Source organism: Ictidomys tridecemlineatus, chromosome 13 (assembly GCF_052094955.1).
Source record: "Ictidomys tridecemlineatus isolate mIctTri1 chromosome 13, mIctTri1.hap1, whole genome shotgun sequence".
NCBI classification, from domain to species: domain Eukaryota; kingdom Metazoa; phylum Chordata; class Mammalia; order Rodentia; family Sciuridae; genus Ictidomys; species Ictidomys tridecemlineatus.
Window position 1 is genome coordinate 28,978,954 of NC_135489.1, and position 23,029 is coordinate 29,001,982.

Below are 23,029 nucleotides of genomic sequence, written 5' to 3' on the forward strand. Positions count from 1 at the left end.
TGTTACATGCAATTTCCCTTTGGTAACTTTGCATTGGAAAGGCTAAATAGTTGTCTAAATTTTACAGATGGAAGAAGTATTAAGGTTTTCATCTTTTTTTTTTCATTTCTTTCCACTCTGTCTCGCTCTTTACATCACTTTATTAATTAAATTAGTAAAGTTTCTCCTGACTTCTTGCTTCTTATATCATTATCTCCATCCTTTCTTTCCTTTTTTTTCCTTTGGTATTTTGAGCTATCTGCACAATTTTATATATGTAGGGAAAGAAGAATACATTTTAATTTAAAAAATTTATACAGTAGTTTTTTTTTAAAAAAAATCTCTTCACTGGTGATTTTCCTAATAAAGATTTCTTTCTGGGGAAGAAATAAAATTAATTTGTGAGCTCTAGAGCATATTTTAAGACAAAGATCATCTTTCTGGTAATAAAAGGTGAAACCTAGGGCTACTTTATAAGAAAGGAAAATGTGATACAAAGAGTAGAAATATATAATAAATTAGTGTTGTTTTACTCTTTTTCTATGAGCAGTCTGCTAGGAGGCCAAACCTTGAATAAAAATAAAAGTGGGAGAAAGCGCCCTCAAGGAGAAGGATTCCATCTTCATTATATGACAGAGTGGACATTTGAGGAAAACAGTGGGAAAATAATCCTTGTTAGGCATGGACAAGGGACATTATTAGAAACTTATTTCTCTTACATAAGCTCTTGGCTAAGCTATCAATACTTATTTTTGTATTCCATCCCAACCCATTCTGATATTTTGAAGTTCATATTTTGACTATGATATTTGACCATGAATTTTGGCCCTAACTTGCCAGATTGTTGCTGGAGCTAGCTGATGATTTTCCTCACTGGGAAGCAAAGAAATTATTCCAGCCAACTGTACACAGACCTGTAGATTCATTCTGTCCCTTCTGGTATGCAGGTTTTCAATCCTTAATTAGCAAAATGGCTGGGAAATTGTTTCAGATTCTTCAAGAATTCTTCCCCTTACCAAAGTTTTAGGTGGCTTTATTCACTGGGGTGTGTGTGTGTGTGTGTGTGTGTGTGTGTGTGTGTGTGTGTGTGGTGTATTTTAAATCAGAACAGTTACTATAGACTCTGTTGTGTAATTTTTAGCTCTGTTGTCTTTTACTTTATCAGCCAGATAGCTCATATTAGCATGAATCCTAGTTTTTACTGCCCCCTGTTTTTCTACTTTCTTATCATGGCACTGTAGCTAAATCCTCACTGTACAAAAGAGCATTATTTTCATCGTGTTTTGAGAAACATCTCCGAAACACTTGATTCTGTTTTTTCCTGTCTAGAACCTAGCTACGTCCTTGGCACAGAGAAAGAAACAATTGCAGGTTTTACCCTGTCTTGTGATGCATTTTACCTGGAAGTAATATGTGACATTTCTGTTCACATTGTACTGGTGAAACAAGTCACATGGTCAAAAGTTTTCAGAAGTATATAGGGAAGTGTAAATCTGCCACAAACCCTATGATGGAACCAGAGATATTCGGTCAAGTGGGCAGACAGGGGCATCAGAGAAAAATGTGTCATAAACTACCTCAATTGAGAAAAATGTAGCCTCCTGTGTCATGGCAGAATCCAATTTTCTATGTGGTGGTGAGTAGTTGTGTTAGTTAGCTTTTTCACTGCTGTGACTAAGGGATCTGAGCAGAACAACTGTAGAGGAGGAAAAGTTTATTTGAGGGTTCAAGGTTTCAGAGGACTTAGTCCAGAGAAGGCCAGCTGCACTTCTCAGGGGTCCAGATGAGGCTGAACATCATGGTGGAGTGTGGTAGAGGGAAGCAGCTCACATCATGGTGATCAAGAAGCAGAGAGAGCAGACTTCACTCTCCAGATACAAAATATATATCCTATAGCCACACCCCCCAATTAACAACTTCCTCCAGCCACACCTCACCTGCCTCCAGTTACCACTCAGTTAATCCCATCAGGGATTAATTCACCCACCGATTGGGTTAAGATTCCCATAATCCAATAATTTCTCCTCTGAACCTTCTTGCATTGTCTCACACATGAGCTTTTGGGGGATACCTAACATCCAAGCCACCACAGTAAGTATTGATATATCATCTATATTTTTAATCAACTGCATTCAATTATGTGTTCTGTATACTTTCCTCCTTCTACTAATCAAATCTTTATTAGAATTGCTAATAGTGAAGGATGACTGTGTCAAGGTCTCAGGTTGTTTCTTCATCATATGCTCTGAATAGTTAAGACTTACAGATAAACACTAGTCAAAGCTGAGTGAGAATAAGAAACATTGGATTTAATTATTTCACTGTCTACTCCCTGGAAAGCAGAGCTGGTAAAAGCAGAAAAGAAGAATAATTGAGAGCTCATAATAATCATCTTATACTTGTTTTGAAAGGTTACTTAAGATGTGTATTTATTTAAAAAATATGCTACCTAACACATGGGCTTGGGGCAATGTTTATACAGTAATTAATATTCAAAATAATGCAAAATACATTAACCACATTAACCCCTCATAAAATTCATTGGCATTCCAGTTCATCCTTGCACCTGGGTGCCTGTAGGAAGAGAAACCTTGCCATCTGCATTTAATTGGAAATTGCCTGTTGCTTTTGTTCCATAAAAAGTAATCTTACAAAAGACATCTGTATTAGGGGGAAAAAGGCAACAGAGAACCTCCAATAAAAACAGATCCTGCAGGCATTGCTTTCTTTCACAGAGATATTGGTTCTGTAAATCCAGTCTTGCCTTGTAAAGTTAATGAGGCTCCTCCAAGCTTTTAAAATGACTACAACTGGAATCCACATAACTAGAGAAGTAAATGGAGGTTAACCATACTGTGGGTTTATATTATACTTCCCATGCTAACAGTCCCATAAAAACTTGGGCTAAATGAACAGGGATATTAAACGTTTTATTGCATATATACTGAGAACAATCTGTTGGGGCTGCTGTAGACTGGGCAGGATAGTCAGGTCACCAGGATAGTCAGGTCCTTGTGAGGAGGACAGAAAAGGAATGACTCCAAAGTTATATAAATTATTGGGGAAAATTTAAAAGTTATATTCAGGGATTTAATAACAGGATAAGCAAAGAAAGAGGAGAAAGGAATAGGAAAAAGACAGAGAAAAGAAATAAAAGATAATGTGTAGGAGGAAATGGTATATTCATAGTGATATACTTGTAAAGAACGTAGCAGCTAAAACACTCTACATGTATCTTTCCCTTAGGTTGTGTGTGTGTGTGTGTGTGTGTGTGTGTGTGTGTGCGTGTGTGTGTGTGTGTGAACTATTTTTTTTAAAATAAAATGCACCAAAAGGATGCAAATTCTAAGTGTACAACTCAAAGCATTTTGAAAAATCACACTCACCTATTTAATCTCTACTGAAATATTAAGAACTCCAGAGCCTTACATGATCCTTAGTTTATCACCTCCACAAGTCACTACACTAACCACATTCTGACTTATAGCTTCATAGACTTGTTTGGGGCAAATTTGAAATTTTATAAATGCAATCATGTGACATGTACTCTTTTGTTTATTTTTTTTCTCCAACACAGTGTAATGTCTTTGAGATTGATGAATGTTCTTTTGGGTAGCATGAACTGTTCTTTTTCATTATTTTATCATATTCTCTTTTATAAATAAAACATAATTTATTTATCAATGCTAGTGTGGACAGATTTTAGAGTTGGCTCTTGTTTGAGGCTGTTATAATGTTCCACTGTTAAGAATTTTCTTCTAGGCACATTCCTTTGGGTCTTCCTAGGTATGAAGTTTTGGAGCACAAGATAAATATTTTCTTATTTTGATAAGTATTTTCTTATATTGCTAAGCAGTTTTCCAAATTTACACTCTCTTCAGCCTAGGAATTAGAGACTCTCCACATTTTCATTATTATCAGTGTTACTTATAGACTATTTTTTCTCTTCTGTTAATTGTATATTGCATCTGATTTTGTTTTCATTTGTATTATAAAATGACTTCTGAAATTTAATACCCATTTAATAATTTATTACATTACAATGTTCTCTTTTGGGAGGGACCTATTCAAATCAACCATTTCTTAAAATTCATTTGTAGGCACTCTTCATTCTAAATCCAAATTTTTGTCAGCTAAATGTATCACAAACATCCTATACTACTGGTTACTCTTTAGTGTTTTATGTCATCCTTACATGATTAAATTTTTTTTAAAATTTAAGATCCAAAATCATCAACATTTTTAAATGGATTTTGATGTTTTTGCATAATTTTTTAAAAATCTGCATCCACCCACAGGTTAGGAAGGACTCTCTGGCAGTTTAAAAACTATATTGTTCTCTTTCATTAGTTCTACAATTTATTGGGGACTTTTTTCCTGTATATGGGATTGAAGCAGGGATGCTTTACTACTGAGCTACATCTTTGTCACTAAGTTGGGTCTCACTAAGTTGCTGACTTTGCTCTTGAACTTGTGATCCTTTTGCCTCAGCCTTTTGCTGGGATTACGGGTGTGTATCATTATGCTTAACTGAAATTAATTTTTAAGAGTTTTGAGTGAAAGCTTGCAGTCAGAGTCCAGGATTTTTTCCCCCTATTGATAACATAGTTTATACAATACTACTTCCTGAAAATACCACCATTCCTCACCTGTTATCCTCTGACCCAAACATCAGTTTGGCATCTTTCTTTTTTGGGTGACCTATGTATGCATAGATCTAGAATCTCTATATACATAGTTTCTGAAATCTCTTTCTGACCTACTGACTTACTTAGCTACATTTGCACAATTACTATGCTATTTTAATTATATAACTGTTTTAGTCAGCTGTTTTGTTATTGTGACTAAAGAACCCAAGGAGCACAATTGTAGAGCAGAAGAGGTTTATTTGGGGCCTCACGGTTTCAGAGGTCTCAATTCACAGACAGCAGGCTCCATTCCTCAAGGGCTCCAGGTGAGGCTGAACATCATGGCGGATGGGTGTGGCAGAGGGAAGCAGCTCACTTGATGATCAGAGAGCAGAGACAGGGGTCTCTACTTACCAGATACAAATATATACCCTGAGGCCATGTCCCCAATTTCCACCTTCTCCAGTCATACCCTACCACTTCAATTACCATTCAGTTAATACCTATCAGGAGATTAATTCACTGATTGGGTTAAGACTCTTATAACCCAATCATGTCTCCACTGAATCTTCTTGCATTATCTAAAACGTGATAGTTTTGGGGAACACCTCACATCCAAACCATAATAAAAGCTTTATAATATGTGTTGGCTATAAATTTCTCATTTTCCCTCAATGTTTTAGGTTCTTTGCACTTCCATATAAATTTTAGAGATAGCTTATGAATTTTAACATGCCAAAATAACATACTTTCTAGAGTTCTGACTGGGATTAGATCTGTAGATCAATGTATGAAAGATTGAAATATTTATATTACTAGGTCTTTGTAATCCATTAATGTGCTATAGCTCTTCATTTATTTAGACTTTCTTAATTTATTCCAGTAACTTTTACACTTTGATTATTAGATGCTTATCATATTTATTCCTACATGTTTGATCCCATGACAAATGGTGTTTTAAAAATCTAATTTTTGCTTCTTTCTATGAGTATGTAGGAGTACCATAAGTGTTTATATTGAGCTTTAAACAGAAACCTATGTAACCTAACCTAACTAATGACATTTAGTTTATTAAATCATTCATTTGTAGTTTTTCCACACTGTTTTACATATATAGTCATGTTTTCCTTCTTATGCCTTTATTTTTTTTTCTTTCTTTCTTGTGCTGGCTACAGCCTACAGGATAGTTTTGAATAGAACTTGTGATAGCATTTATTTTCTGTTCCTGGTCTCTGACATAACCATTCAAGTTTTCATCATTTAATTTAATAATTAGTGCAGTTTCTTTTGTTTGTTTTGTTTTGTAGATAGTTTGCATCTGATTAGAGTTTCTTTCTGTATTTACTGATTTATTTGACCAACACAACTATTAGTTGGTAAAATTGTTATTTTTGAACCTCTTACCATGATTTAGGATTTTCTTTTTTTATTTCTATAATTATTTTATTTTATATTTCAATTTATTGGGAAATAAAAATTTATGGCAGTTACATTTTTATCATTTAAGTGGTCATTTTTAACATTAGGAAGTGTTCCTCTTTTATTCATAGTCATAATTCTTATAAAGCCTATTTAGTTAATGAATTAAGCTACATGTTCCTTTTTCTTTCTTTCTTTTTTTTTTTTTTTTTTTTTTAGTGTGGTGCTGAGGATAGAACTCGGTGCCTCACACATGCTAGGCAAGTGCTCTGTCACTGAGCCACAACCCCATCCCCAGTTCCTGTTGTTTTTGTGATATATTTATTTTAATTTCAACATGTTGCATTTCAGATCTACTTTCTTGTGATTCTTTTTTATTTCTGTGTATCTTCTATTTTTATACAATCTAATATATATATATATAATGTTTTAAATATTTGAATATTCAATTTTAAGTTTTTATATATTATATATTATACAATCTAATATATATTAGATTGTATATATATAGATAGATAGATAGATAGATAGATAGATAGATAGATAGATAGTAGTCCCAGGTATTTATTTTACTTAGTTGACGTCTACATCTGAGCTATGTTCCTAGCCCTGTTTTTTTTGTTTTATTCTAAGATGGGGTCTCTCCAAGTTGCCCAGGCTGACCTCATATTTGAACTTGTAATCCTCCTGCCTTACTGTCTCAGCTTCCCAAATCACTGAGATCACAGTTGTAACTAACACTCCTGGCTTAATCTTTGCATTTAATTGTAATATTTATGATACTAAATTTAGTTGCTATTATGTTTGGTGTTAACCGTGATGTTTTGCTATTCATTTTGTTTTTTTATCCAATGTATTCTCTATTTTTTATTTCTTTATTTTTTTTTTTGGTTCTATCTTCTTTGGGCCTAAAACATACAAACACATACACACACAGGCTTATTTGGCTTATATTCTTTGACTTAATGTTTTAAATATTTGAATATTCAATTTTAAGTTTTTCTAGGGCTCATAACATACACTGTTCACTTACTAGAGTCTTCCTGTGTTAGTCAATTTTTCATGGTGGTGAACAAAATACCTGACAAAAAGAACTGAAAGGGAGAAAGGTTTATTTTAGACTCACAGTTTGAGAAGTTCAGTCCGTGGTTGGCCTACTCCATTGCTCCTGGCCTGAGGTGAGGCAGACGTTATGGCGGAAGGGTGTGGTGAAGGAAGCCACTCCGCTCAGGGCAACCAGGAAGCAGAAAGAGGAAGGGACCAGGGGTATAGATATAGGACAAGGCAACACACCTAGTGATCCACTTCCTCCAACCCCACCTTATTTGCCTACAGTTTCCACCCACTATCTCTTTACCTGGAATGAAGTAATCCATTTGCTAGATAAATCCACAGATGAAATCAAAGCCCTAATCATTTTCTAAAAAGCCACCTCTGATCCTTGCTATATTGAGGAACTTGCTTCCAAAATATGAGCTTTTCAGGAGACATTTCTAGATTCAAAACATAGCACTTCCATACATTCCCACAATTAACATCACAAAGCAATATGGAGACCCTACAATACTTTAAATTCATTTACTTCTTCTACAAACTGTTGTCATATATTTTGATTTTTTAGACTACAGAAAATTTTGCAAACAGTCAATATTCCATAGATTTCCTCTATATTTACCTTTTGTTGTCCTTTACCAAATCTATGCTTCATTTGTGGTCATTATCAGTCTGCCTAAAAAAACTTCTTTAGGATTAATTTTAGCATTTGTCTAGTGAAAAATTATTGCAATTGATATTTTTATTGTTGAGTAAATATTGAGTAGGTAGAAAATTCAGTTTTAGGCTTCGGCACATGAAATATTCCATACTCACTTTCAACTTACTTCCTTTCTGTTGAAATGTCATCTTTTAGTTTCATATTTCTCCTTCAAAAATAGTGGGTTGTTTTCTAGCAGTTTAAAAGATTTCCTTTTTGATTCTCATCATAAGGAGATTTGTATGATGTTCCTAGGTATAAGATTGTTTTGTTATTGTTCTTCTTCTTTTTTTTTTCAGGAGTTTGCTGAAATTTCAGAATATGTGACTTAAACTCTTCCCTTAGTTTTAGAAAATTTACATTCAATGTCACATTAAATATTGATCCTGTCCATGCTATATTTCCTCTCTTTTGTGATTCTATAAAGACAGACTATGGGCTGTATCAAGAAGGGTATTTTATTTCCAGTCTTTCTTATTCCTTTGAATTTGATGGGTAAAAATTGAAGTGTTTGCCAGAATCTGTTACTTGGCAAGAACCTGAATCCAATTACTCTCTTACTAGAGCCATGAGACTATAGCATTGTCTACTTAGGTCTTCAGCTGCTTAGCATCTGCTTGCTGGTTTTTGTTGTTATTGTTGTTGTTGTTGTTTTGTTTTGTTTTTTGTTTTGATGTTTAGTTCTGCATGTTCAGCTCAGGAGTCAATAAATGCCTTTAGAGAACAGCTAATTTATTTTAAGAACATGAATGAATGTTGGGCTGTACAGTTCTTTTGTCCCAGGGATCTTGGACCCTCAAGTTCTAACTGTGTAGTAACCCTGAGCCCCACTTCTATGTGTGACTGCTCCATTTATCCCCTTACCTGTAGGAAATTGGCAAGTGTCCCAAGGAGGAGCAGCGGTGGGTAAATTCAGGTTTCACATCCATGCATTTCCTTTTCCCTGGGATGTTAGATTCTCAGGTCCTGAGTCTTTGGTTTTTCTTCAGTGCTTTTGAGCAGCTGTTGTATGTATGGTTTCCAGCTTTTATAATTGTCCTCAGTGGGATAGTTAGACCAATATCAGCTATTCTGGTACAGCCAGAAACAGAAATCTCCTTTTTATTTTATAAGAGTAACATTATATGACAAGAATATGGGCTTGTTACATTTCTCAACATATTGAAAAAATGTCTCAATGAAAGTGCCAAGAATAAGGATATAGTGTTCCTCTAAACCCCATGAATTATTTCTATGTTAATTTAATCATAAATTATCACTTTTTGCTGCATTGCAAATGATGAAAGCAACAAATGTAATATTTTTTTTCCTACAGGCTACATTTTAACCAATAATTGAGTTTACCACTCCCTTTTTTTTTCTTATCAGCAATTAAAGGAGCAAAATAAAATGTATTCACACTGACAGATAAATGAGTTTCTAGGAGTAATTTTTTTGTTGTTGTTGTTACAACCATTCAATTCTATGGAAAATATAAAACTGACCCAAACTAAGAAGGTGGGGCCAAGCATTATAAATCATTGTTTTATGGCCGTAAGAGCCAAGACTTACTTGATTTTCTTCTCATGGCTTCCCTCCAGGGATCCTCCATGACCACCAGCACAGTGGAGAGCCAGAGTGGATCTGTACAGGTCACTAAAACTTGGGATGCATTTTCACAGTTGTATATTTCACTATTTTAAGTTAGTCTTGTTTAAATTGTAGGTGACAATCCTATTTCCCAATAACGAATTAGAAAAATGTCATGAGTGCTAACAGGGAAGATGAAGTTTTGATTAGGAGTCAGTAACACTACAACCCACAAGCAAAATGGTGCTTTCTTTTTTTCATTTGAATTACTTTTGATGGAAACATGAGATAAATAAAATAATGACCGCAGGCTGGTTTCTTACTATCAGTATGTCAGTGAGCACATTTAATAACATCTGTTATCAGATGGATGTATTTTTCCCACATCAAGCAATTTTGCCGTGTATTTTCCAGCAGACACTATTGGGCTATCCTCAATCCAATTCAATTCCTACTTCAGAGTCAGATCTCACAGGCTAAAAGCTAGGTCCCACAAAACTGCCTTTATTTCAGATTTCAGTCACAAATAGTGGATTATCACCTCCACTTCTGACTAGACAGCCAAACATTTCCTCCTCAGGTTTGATTAATTTAGTAGAATAGCTCTCAAAACTTAGGAAAATATTTTGCATGCATTCACCAGTTTTTAAATGATAGATATAACAGAGGATGCAGTCTGAGGTCCCTACCACATTGTGTTCCCAATGGAGCTGGGCTGTACCACCCTCTGGTGGATGTATTCACCAACCTGGAGTTTCTCTGAACTCCATAGTTCTAGGAATGTCAATGGAGACTTTATCACATAGAAATATCAATTACTAACTCTATTTCCATCCCCTAGTTCCTCTTCAAAGAATGGGGGCTGAGGCTAAATCTCCAAGCCTGTTATTATGGATTAGTACTGCCGGTGGCCGGCCCTTATTTGGGATTCATCAAGAGCTCCTCATCAGAACATAAGTCTCTCAGATTACCTGGGAAGTTCCAAGGGATTTAGTAACTCCATTGTCAGGAACCTGGGCAAACCCCAAATATTAGAATGAAAGATTCTCTTAGAAATGATGAGGATTTTAAGAGCTCTGCACAAGGAAGTGGGGCAGAGAACAAGATGTGTATTTCTTTTTATTTCTCAGGAACACAGCTGCAAGCACATTTGCATGTTATGTATAGTTGCCTTCATGCTTTACCTGGAAGACTGACTAGTTACAACATTGTGGCCTGCAAAGCCAAGCATAGTTAATTTCAGAATCTTCAAGAGAAATTTATTGACCCCTGCTTTGGACAATAATATTTGACTTTAAATCCCTAATTAGAAAAACATGGAACAGTTCATTATTTTGCAAATCATCCTTACTCAGGAATTATCTTAATGTCTGTATCATTCCAGATTTAGTATATGCAGTGCAAAAATGCAAAGATAGACAACCTTATTTAAAGGCAGGGAAGGGGTAACCTAAGAAAAAAGTTAGGAGACACAATTCCTAGGTATGACAAATATAATTAAACCCCAAAATATCTGAAGTTCAAAAATAGAAGAATCTGGGGTGTTTATCTCTCTCTCTCTCTCTCTCTCTCTCTCTCTCTCTCTCTCTCTCTCTCTCTCTCTCTCTAGTGGTTTCTAATGTTATGTCATTGCTGGAAGTATGCATAGCCTTCTTGAAGTCTCAGTCTTATCAACTGTATAGGACAATAATAAAACTGGCTTCATGGAGATATTGTGGCAATTGATTAAATGGTACCTGTAAAATGCTTCTGTCAATGTGCAATAGAGTAAATAAATAAATACTATATCACTTTTTATGTTTTATTTCTCAAAAGATTTTTTTGGGGGAGGCTGAATGAAACTTTCCTAGAGAGATAGACAATAAAGAATATTAATTAGTTGATTTTCACATTGAGAAATATCTTCTTTTAGTACATTTTTTTTTTCCAGATATCAAAACCTGTTCCCTCAGCCCTGCTTAAAACTCTTACTGGTCAATGGAGAAACATTAGTATCCTTTTCACTTTTAATGCCAATCAGGAAAGGAGTTAATGTTGCAAAGTAATTTGTCCTAAAATACAAATATAAATACATCCTTATATTATGAAGATTGAATTTTAAATCTCCCCCAAATTGAACAAATATTCAGAAATCTCCTTTATTACATTCAGCAAATGAGAAAACTTAAATCTAAAGACAATGAGCAACTTTTTCATAGGCAAGTAGGGAGCTGGGCATGTGCTGTATGATTCCTAGGCCATTCATTGTTCTGTTCCCTCTTCTGTCTTCGACACACCCATTGCTCATGCAGCCAAATTCTTGAGATTTCTTCTCTTTGCATCCAATAATTTTTTTGTGTGTTGTTATTTTGACCAATTATCCCTGAGATTCATGAGAATATTGCTTAGAAGCATACAATTATATCTTGATTGCAATTTGTTTGTTTGAGTGCAATAATGCTTTTTAGTCTTTTAAAATTCAACTGTTCCATTTCAATTGGTTTAGTTCATAATTGACAGCAATTACTCATTTTTATTCAGAGAAACTAAAATAAAAGATGTGATTAAATTCTCTACTGCGGTGACGTGACATTCATTTGATCATTCCTAATTATTTTCTCTTTTTACATGAAGAATCTTCTTAGATGACTGTAAATACTAGTGTCAGACAATATTATAGGATGACTGAGGACTGAGGAGGAAATAAGCATACAGGTATAAAATATTACTAGTGGCATAGTAAATGTATTTATGTATTTATTTATTGTGGTGACTGTGGTGCTGAAGATTGAACCTGAGACCTTGTGCTTGCTAGGTGACTGCTGTACCACTGAGCCACATCCTCAGCCCATGGTGATTATTTATTTTTTCTTTTTAAAAATTTGTTGTTTTTAGTTATAAATGACAGTAGAGTATATTTTTGACACATTATACATACATGGAATATAATTTATTCTAATTAGGATCTCATTCTTGTGGTTGTACATGATGGGGAATTACACTGGTCATGTAATATGAACATAGGAAAAGTTATGTTTGATTCATTCTACTGTTTTTCCTATTCCCATCCCTCCTCCCTTTCATTCTTTCCCCTTTGTCTAATGTAATGAACTTATATTTATTCTTCCCTCCCCAACCCATTAGCATCCACACATCAGAGAGAGCATTCAGCTTTTGGTTTTGGGGGATTGACTTATTCCACTTAGCATGATAGTCTCTAGTTTCGTCCATTTACCAGCAAATGCCATAATTTCATTCTTCTTTATGACTGAGTAATATCTATATCTATATCTATATACCATTTTTATCTTTATGACTGAGTAATATCTATCTATATATAATATATATATTAAAATTGGTATACATATACCAATTTTAATCCATTAATCTTGAAGGGCACCTAGTTTGGTTATATAACTTGGCTATTGTGAATTGAGCTGCTATAAATATTGATGTGGCTGTCACTGTAGAATGTTGATTTTAAGTCCTTTGGATATATATGGAGGAGTAGGATAACTGGGTCAAATGTTGGTTCCATTTCATAGTTCCTTAGGAATCTTTATACTTCTTTCCATTGCATCCCCGCCAGCAATGTATGAATGTACCTTTTTCCTCACATCCTTGCTAACATTTACTGTTGCTTGTATTCCTGATAATTGCCATTCTGACTGGAGAGAGATAAAGTCTCAGAGTAGCTTTAATTTGCAGTAAATGCTTTTTTTTAAAAAAAAATTTTATTCATTGTAGTTGTTGGTGGACTTTTATTTTTTATTTCTATGTGGTGCTGAGTATCGAACCCAGTGCTTCACACTTTCAAGGCAAGCACTCTACCACTGAGCCACAACCCCAGCCCCTGCAGTGAATGCTTTTTACTTGAATAAGTTTTATGAAGTTTTCAGGTCATCTGAGGCATTCAATTGAGCCTCCTTGTGGGCCACTAGTTAACATTACCATTCTCTATTGACTATAGACCTAGTCAATGCCTTTGAGATAGATGTTTCTGTATTCAAGGGGTCACAAGTGGGAGCTGCTTATCAAGATATGCATGCCTGAAATGAACTCGGTGAAAAATCACTGTAATTCAGAATGATCAGGGAATATTTTATATTCTCACCTTATAAGCCTTTTCTACTAGTTAGTATAAATTATAGGCCAGAGGTTCAGCCTGGATTCTGGAGCCCAGTATCTGGGTCTCAAAAATCCTGCTGCTTCCTACGTTAGTAGCAGTGGGGAAACCATTAATCTGCTGGAAATTTTCTTTATCTATAAATCAGAAAGGGTAGATAGTAGCTACCCAGGAGGGGTAGTTATTAATAATAAATTGCAAATTCATGTAAAGTACTTGGTCAGTGACCAGCATATAGAAGTTACACAGGAAATGTTATTTATAATGAGGTTGATGATTGTCTTTATGACTGTTATTGTAAGTTTTTTTTTGCCTCCTCTTCTAACATTGAATAACATGGTATGGATGTATCTTTAGATTCAAACCTTCATTCAGTGAAAAAATGTGGACTACTGAACTGGACACTAGGCTGGACACCATAAATATACGAATGTTGAAAGATCATAACCAAAGCAAACTAGTGCAGGAGAGCCTCCTGTAGTGTTCAAGACAGGTAGACCTGTAGTCCCAACCGTAAAACTTATATTAATGGGAATTTATGACTTCATGACCCAACTTTGTAATTTATTATTAGATTTTATTTTAAATTTTTAAACTCAGTTTACCACAGCAGAAATGAAGCAATCAAACTAACAGCATTCTATCATATCTGTAATATGCGATCATTTTAGTTATTATCATCAGATAATAAACTACTCAAAATGTAGTCATCTAGGGCTTATGAATTCTTTGGTGGAACTAGGAAAGTGGGTACTAAAGATAACTTTTCTTTTCACAATGTCTGAAAATCCAAGTAGGAAGACTTATGGATGGAGAAAATTAATGGTTTTAGGCTTTAGACTTCTGAAGTCTCGTTCACTGAAATGTCTGATAAATGTTACTTTTTATTGGCTAAGAGCTAAGCTGAGTCTGTTGGTTGTAATACATACACAGAACTTCGGCATGTCACTATTCGACTCTATCACAAGATGATTCTAAGAGAATATAATGAAGAGAATGTGATAGAAACTTATCACCTATTTTGACCTCACCTTGAAAATCACATAGAATTATTTTTGCCAGAATCATGGAGTGGGAACCACTCAGAACCATGGAGAGGAAATATAGACCATACTTCATGATAGAAAATTACCAAAGTTATATTTTAAAGGAAACATGTGGGATGAAAGATATTATGGCAATGATTTTTAGAACATACACTGTTTGTCACATAGGAAGATACAACCTCGGATTTGAACAAACTTTACATTTAATCTAATAAAATCTGCTGATGAAGAAACAGAGCATAGAGAGATAAATAATGCCATTTATCCTATCAGAAAATCACTTGATATTTGCACATTTGGAAATTATTCTTTAAACCTGCACTCTGCACATATCTGATTCCCTATCCTGATTGCTACTTCCATCTTAGTTTGCTCACACAACTAATATTTTCTTCCATCTTTCTTTCTTTCCTTCCTTCCTCCCTCCTTTCTTTCTTTTTTCTTTCTGTTTATTTACTTATTTTTGTTAGTGGGGATTGAAACCAGGGCCCTGTGAGAGCTAGGTAAGCACTGTACCACTGAGCTACATTCTCACTCCTGGAATTTTTTTTCCCTCACAGTTCTGATGGCTAGGAAGACCAAAATCAAGGTGCTGCCAGATAAGTTTTTTTTTTTTTTTCTGAAACAGCCTCTTAACCTGTACTTAGCAAGTATTAAAGCACTTTTGTTCTTGTGACTTCTTTGTGCATGCTTGGAGAAAAAAGACCAAAAAAGTAACTGTGTTGTCCTTTTTAATAAGATAACTAATCCTATGGAATCAAGGGCTTGTCTTATTTAACCTTAATTACTTCCCTGGAAGTTCTATGTCTAAACATTAAAGTCCATGTTGGGATTTGGACTTCAATATATGAATTTTGGGAAGATACATTCAGTCCATGAAATCTCCATAAAACACTCTTTAGCAGAGACCAAAGATGTTTGTTATTCTATCTTGGTGGTCAAAGTTTTCCTGGGATGTTGTCCGAAGAGCTTTCACTAATTATTCCATCCTGGCCTGGTTTTTCCTAAGCACGTTGTCCGTGACTTCAGCAGACGACACAGGCTTGGCTATAAGCAGACTGCCATCACTTGTACTTTTATTGTGTATTCACTATAATTGAGCATGTCATTTCCTACTTGTCACCTTTCTCTAATAAATACCTCAAGTATCTCTGCAAATTGAGCCTTTTCAAGCACAAAGGCTGAGCTATTTTTGTCAGAGCCCACATTATATTTATGATTCACATAAAACATAATGTTGCATATAAATATGGAATTAGAAATGAAACTACAAAGAAATGAAGAAAACTGAAATGTAAATGCAAAGGTATAACTGGAAGTATTTTTCTTTTGATGAGTTTCATTGTTTGAATGTTATATAATTCTTTTTTTATGTATTAGAATAAGACTTTATTCTCTTCAGATGGGAATACAGTGGTCAATTTTAAGATAGTTTAGTCTGCTAGTTTACTATTTGAATTAAAGAAATACTGTACTCTCATTTAAGATTCTATTATTGGGTAAAGCCCATTTTCTTCATGTGCTGGTAAAAAATCATCTTCACATACTGTTTCAGCACCTAGTATAGAAATACACGAATAACCAGAAGGTTTTTGAAGTGCCAAAGCAGAACAGAACTGAATCTATGATCCTTGGCGAATGGAATCTGTGCTCAACTAGGAGGTTGATGTGGGAATCTTGTTGTGAATTGTTGCCTTTAAGAAAACAAACTGCGCCTCTTAATTTAGAAAAAAAAATCTTCATTTAAAACATTAATCCATGATCTAAGATCACCAAGCTCTGATGGTTTGGACAGAGAAATTTTTATTGAACATCTGTGTTTTCTTTTGTTGTTACTGATGGGATTGGGGGACATGTTAGCCACTTAGTCACCACGTTTAGTGGTTAGAAAACATGAAGCTTTCTGAATCATTCCCAATTCATTAGGCACAAAAGCATGTAGACCACTAGAGGATATTTATGTTAGAGTGGTACAGGAATATATAATCAGAGTAGGAATTGATAATTTGTAAATTAGGTATAGTTCTTGTTTTCTACTTCTGTATAAAATTTTTGCCATTGTTTTCCCTACCAGGATCAAATTTAATTTCATTTGAGTTATTTGACACTGCAAGGCTGAGTGCCAGATACAATGAGAAATAATGAGGTTTATGGGAAAACAGCCTATGACCTGAAGAAACTTACCACACAGAGCAGAATGTAATCAAGGACCTAAATTTAAATGTCATTACATAGTAAATTCTATAAAGACATAAAAACCACATTCTCTAAGTACTTAGTGTAATGGAAAATATAGTGCCTACATTTAAGGGATGGAGAAACTTCAACATGAAGAAATGACAAAGTAAGTATATTAGGTAGGTGGAAGAGTATGAACAAAGTATAGAGGTATGTTCTTGCTTGTTGCAAACTACTGATGAGAACACCAATTGGTCAGGTAAATAACTTTGTCATATTTATTCACCACAAATTACTTCATGTACAATGAATGGCCCCACTATCATAGAATGAGTGCATGAAAGTGGGACATTTTTGTATAGGGATGCTCTAATATTCATCTACTACACCATAGTCTAGAATTGCTATTCTGCCTTCATGAATGAATTGTTTTTACACAAAGTTTATAGCAGCTCAATTATGCTTTCACATGTGACTAGGCATGCGACAGCCAGACATAAATGAAGCATTTAAATGTGCACAGTTTGAACCTTTGTATGGAGATGGGTGCGATGTGTCCTTAGGGAGACATGTGGTGACATCATATCAAATTTCCCAAACACAACATGAGGACATGTGGGGAAAGGAAAGACTGATGCCAAGAGTTGAATCACAATATGCAGAAAGAGCAGGAGCAATAGGAGAATGCAAAGACTTCTGTTAAAATGAAAATTTGGGGTTGAAATAATTAAGTGACCAGGCTTGCAGGCCAAAAATGAAATCCCAGTTCACCATATTCAAAATCTATGCCGGTGAATTACTTCATTCTCTTCCTTTATCTATTTACAAGGATGTGGTCCTCAGTTGAGCAATAGATTTCTCACCAAAGATATTTTCAGATGAGGAGTTATTCTTATTAACTTAAATATTTTCCAGATAACAAAAGCAAAAAGCTGACTCTTCTGTTAAAAAAAAATACTTTCTTTAACAAAAAACAAACAAAGAACATCACTTATATAGAGATATGAATTGAATAAGTGTTCTGGCTATGAATGCCTTAATTTCTGAATGATTTGCAAATATTTTCTCCCAATTCATATGCTACTTTTTCATTTGGTTGATTACTTTCTTTCCTCTGCCGCATGACCAGCAAGCAAGCTTCATAAAAGAAGGTTCGAAGCATAGAAATTTACTAGTGAGTTTTAAAATTAAAGAGACAGACTCTCATTACCTTTAATTCCCAGCTCCGGAGATGGCTTCTCCTAGCTCCCGCCTCCAGCCACCTAATGCAGTGGCAAGTTTTACAGAAAAGGCTAGTGAGAGAGGGAGAGCACACCAGGGAGTGAACTTTTATTGGGGAACAAAAAATTCAAGGGAAAATCCCATCCAATGAAGGTCGAGGCGGGCAGCATCCCAAGGTCAGGGCCAGCTATTGGGTCTTTGGGTCAGTGGCCAGGCACGCCTCCACACGGAGAAGCCCTCATACTTGGGACAGGGTGGGGAAGGCTCTGACACAGTTGCGTCTAAGTGCCTCTCACCCAGCCAGGGAGGTAACTCAAATGTGCGAGGATGGCCTCCCACACTTTGCTTTGCAGAAGATCCTTAAGTTGGATATACTTTGACTTATTTATTTTTCCTTTCATTGCCTGATCTTTCAGTGCTATGCTCTCAAAATCATTTCTAGGCCAAAGAGATTTCCCTCTATATGGTACTCACAGAATTTGATAATAATAAACAACCCTAAAAATCAAAATTAATAACTAAAAATGGGCAAAGGACTTGATATTTCTTAAATAAAAACCTAAAAATGACCAACAAACAAAATAAAGATGTCCAATATTACTATTCACCAGGTAATACAAATCATACCAAGTAGCAATATCAATTCATGCCTGTTATCAAAAAATTAAGAAATAACAAATGTGTCAAAGGGGTGTAAGAAAAAGAATTCTTACTTGTAGTGGGAGAGAATATAAATTAGTATCATCATTGTGGAAAAATAGTATGAAGGATCCTCAAAAAAATTAAAAATAGAACTCCCATATAGCCCACAAATCTCATTTTCAGGCACATAGACTAAAGGAAATAAAATGAAATAAGCATCTCATGGAGATATCTGCATTTCCAAATTTATTGCAGTATTATTCACAATGATTAATATATGGAAGTGATCCAAGTCCCCTCTGTCAGATAAAAGGAGCAAGAAATTGAGGTAGGGTGTGTGTGTGGGTGTGTGAGCGTGCACATACGCGTGCGTATGAACATGCATACACGTGCTATGGGTATATTATAATATATAATAATATATAATATTTATATACATACAAATATATAAAATGAAATATTACTCACCACTCAAAAGAAGAATATATTGCCATTTGCAGCAAGACACATGAATATAGAGTAATCAACTAAGTAAGCTAGACATGGAACAAAAAAAATCTTATACATAAGATTTTTAATATGACAAATATATACAGAGAGACAAACAGCAATTTCTAGGGGTGGAGTAGGGTACAATGGAAAAATGTAGGTAACAGGTTTATGATTATAGTTTTGTACTATAAAGATCTGATGTACAGAATAAGAACTATAATTAACACCAATATAATTATAATAATATTATTAACTATATATGCATACTGGGAATTTGCTAAGAAAGTAGGCTTTCAGGTTTCTTACTCTCCACACACATTGTAACCATGTGAAATGATTGAGATGATAATTTGCATCACTGTATAAATCATTTCCCTATATATAAGCATATCAAAATATCATGTTGTGTACCTAAAATAGATGCAATAAAATGTTGGAAACACTTAAAAATATAAATATTTTTCTATTAACAAATGTATAATATGTAAAAACAAATGGCTATTAAATATTATTTGATTTATTATTAATGATATAATTGATAAGAAGTTATATCAGGAAAATTTAAGAAAAACATATGATCCTATAAATCAGGAATGTTGAAATTAACTTTCCAATGGACCCCAAACTAGTTTTGTTGGGAGAGGAGGCTTTCCTTCCATTGAACAAAATTTATTTTCAAGAATCATGCTGCATTATTATCAGTATCTACAACATTCTGAATTGTAAAATAAGACAAAGAAAATCAAAGTCCAGAAGAAGATAACCCAAAAGAGTCTGAGACACTATGCATACATTTCAATTAAAGACACTAGAGAATTTTTGTTGTTTATGCCAAATATTCTTACACTAACATAAGCAAAATGAGTGCTTGATCCTAGGGTTTACTAGAATGTCTCATGAGACCCAAGGACACAACTCAAGAAAACAATATAAATCAGGTTTTTGAAGCTACCCTGAATCATCACATTTATTTCTTCTCTCTTGGCATAATCTTAGTATCATCTTTCTCTTTATCAATTGTTCAACTGCCTTTATTTCTTCCTTAGTCCCTCTGACAACAATATGAAAGCAAACATGTAGCAGTGTTCTTTCTTTCTTTCTTTCTTTCTTTCTTTCTTTCTTTCTTTCTTTCTTTCTTTCTTTCTTTCTTTCCTCTGGTAAGGTGACAAAATTTCCTGGATCTCATGGTGAGACTAACTTGCTGGATGTTTAAGATCAGCACTTAAAAATTAAGAGTTAAATTAAAAGGGCCAAGGAAATCAATATATGGCTCTTGCCCTCTGCATCAGTCTGAAACCAGGGAACTTCTCTAAAGAGCTTTGCAACTCTGGGCCACATAACTTCCTGATCAGGGACATTAATAAGACCACTGGAGAACAGAAAGCCAATCAGAGCACTTGCTATGAAGTGGTAGGTCATTGGAGAAGAGAGACATCCCTGATGCTTACAAGGGAAGTCACATGGTCAGCGAGAACTCGACTCATCCTAGCACAAATGGCACTAGCAGAGCATAGAAGCTGCTCTCAAGTTTCCTGAGAGTGACATCCATAAAAACTCAGCTGACTTTTAACAGCAGATAGGAACAAAGTCAATTTTGACCATCTTGATATTACACATCTAGCAAAAACAGTTAAAGCAAAATACAGACATTCCTGGGCATTAGAAAAAAAAAAGAAAAAGAATTATATTTAACTTAAGATATACACTTGTGTTAGCCTCCAAGAATAAGCAAGACTGAAGACTGGAGGCTACAAAGAGAGATTCTTAGGCAGGAATGCCTGATAACTATCAAGAGAAACTACCAAAGTCAGGAGTTTTTAGTTAGTTTAAGGCCTACAAATCTTCCTAACCTACACAGGTAGGCTTATTGTTTGCTAGTATGATTATCTAGTCCTAAGTTACAGAAATAAAGGGATCTCTACTAGACACAGATGTCATACCAGTAGAAAGATTTTATAAAATTAGATGACATTAAATAGCTTAACCACATCTTAAGAGGATGGACATCTGTGACATTATAAATTAAATGTTGTGTTTACATTCCTGATAACTCTGACAATGTTAAAGATGTATATTCTCAAAAAAAGACCTTGTCCTCTCCAGCCTTTTTATGGGGACAACTGAACCCTCACACCTCCTGGTGAGAACATTATCATCTTCATGATATTCATTGGCATGTTCCAGATGCTGCAACATTTATTTTATACTCATGTCTTTTTGTTTATCTCTCCTAGAAGCACCTATCCTCAGATGACTTTACAGCTTGTTCTTCCACAGCCAGACTTTTACTGATCTGACCCCTTCTAAAAAGGAACTCCCAAACTACTTGCCTCACCTCCATTGCCCCCTCTCAGCTTCAAGCAGCCACAGCGGTCATTAGTCATTTCCCCTCTTCCTTACCACAGTAAGGAGTTCTTAAAATTAGAAAGGGAGATGAAACCAGATTAGACAGGTAGATGGGCAAGGGTCAGATCCAGAGAATGGAAAATTGAAATGTTAATTCCTCCAGAAAGCCCTTCCTCCACCCTTATCAAGATAACATGTTGCTAAAGTAACCTGTCCCAGGGATTGTCCCTCCCTATAGGGAGTTGATAATTACACATCATTCCTGCCTGAATCACTTCTCCCTGGCCCCTTCAGCTCACCTGTATCCCACCTTTTAGCCATCCCACCAACCATCTCCTGGGTCTAGTCATGGTACACAGGAAAGAGAGACATAAGGGGAAGAGAGCAGGAAAATAAAGGAAGTCTAGAATATATTAAAAAAGCAAAATTCTCTCACTTCTTGGGATATCAGGATACCAACTATGGCACCCTTCTCCCTCTCAGGAGAAGTCTATGTTACCCCTTTTTTAAACCCTGCTCTATTTTAAAAAAAATTCCTGAGAAGAATTCTAATTTGTCCTCAGTTGGGTTAGATATCATATCCTGTATCTATGGATTTATACTAAGAAGATATGTCAAGTTATGCTAATTGCACAGTTTGTTCAGTGGATAGAAGAGGGAGAAACAGTCACAACTCCCCAAGAAGTGGGTAAGTCTGGGCTGTTAAAGCAATTGGTATCCATTATACAATCTAGTCCAGATGAGAAAAATCTTTAAGTTGATTTTTATAGAATATAGATACATACAAAACATGCAGGAATTTATGTCAGTAGCTTTCAATCTGCAACACATAGGCCTAGTTTTCAAACTGCAAGACTAACAGGGAATATGCTACGGGCAATTAAACAAAAGTCTCCTGAAATAATAATAAAAATATCTCTACTATATAAAGACACATTCTCATCTATGTGCATTTAGTGTGTTCTCCTATGTACTATTCTCTTGTATTCTATACAAGAGAATATACTATATATACTATAAGATTCAGGAAATCTTAGTCAATTTATGTCTACTCAATTTATTTCATGATTCTAAGGAATCATGAAATAAATTGAGTATGGAATTTATGGAAGCTACAATTTAAAATCCCTGAGCACAGTGAAGCAAAAAGAAGAAAGCCTCCTGAAAATCAAATATGAAATCAAATATAAAGAATTTTTGTATTGTTAATATAGGAAAAAGGAGAACCATGGATTAGCCACTCAGTGTGGAACTCAGCTGAGGTCTGCAAATAGGGATGGAGATGGCCAAAGATCCTAAGCAGTGAAGGCAGAGCTTGTGGTGGAAACATTGCTATGAAATACTCAAGGCAACCTGAAACTTTGGTTCTGGGGAATTTCATTTAGATTCTCTAAAAAGGCAATCTTCTTTTGTCACTTTTTATTATTTCTTAAGTGTGTCTTTGGCTACTTCTTTCACATTCACTTAAAATTGGAAGAATATCTTTTTGTTCATTTTTTGGTAAGATGTATTCATGAGATTGTAAATTGTCCAAGACTAGCACTTCTTTGATATGCCTTTAAGAAACATACAAGTCTTGTTAAATGGACCTAAGCCTCTGACTTTCAAGTCTTCCATCAACTCAGATGCTATTTGAGATCCACTAATTGAG

General features: G+C 34.9%; 1 pseudogene; it reads right to left on the minus strand.

Annotated features, from left to right (window-relative positions):
* Positions 1-10,658: 10,658 nt before the first annotated feature.
* On the minus strand, positions 10,659-10,758 carry LOC120886700 (U6 spliceosomal RNA; annotated as a pseudogene).
* Positions 10,759-23,029: the final 12,271 nt, after the last annotated feature.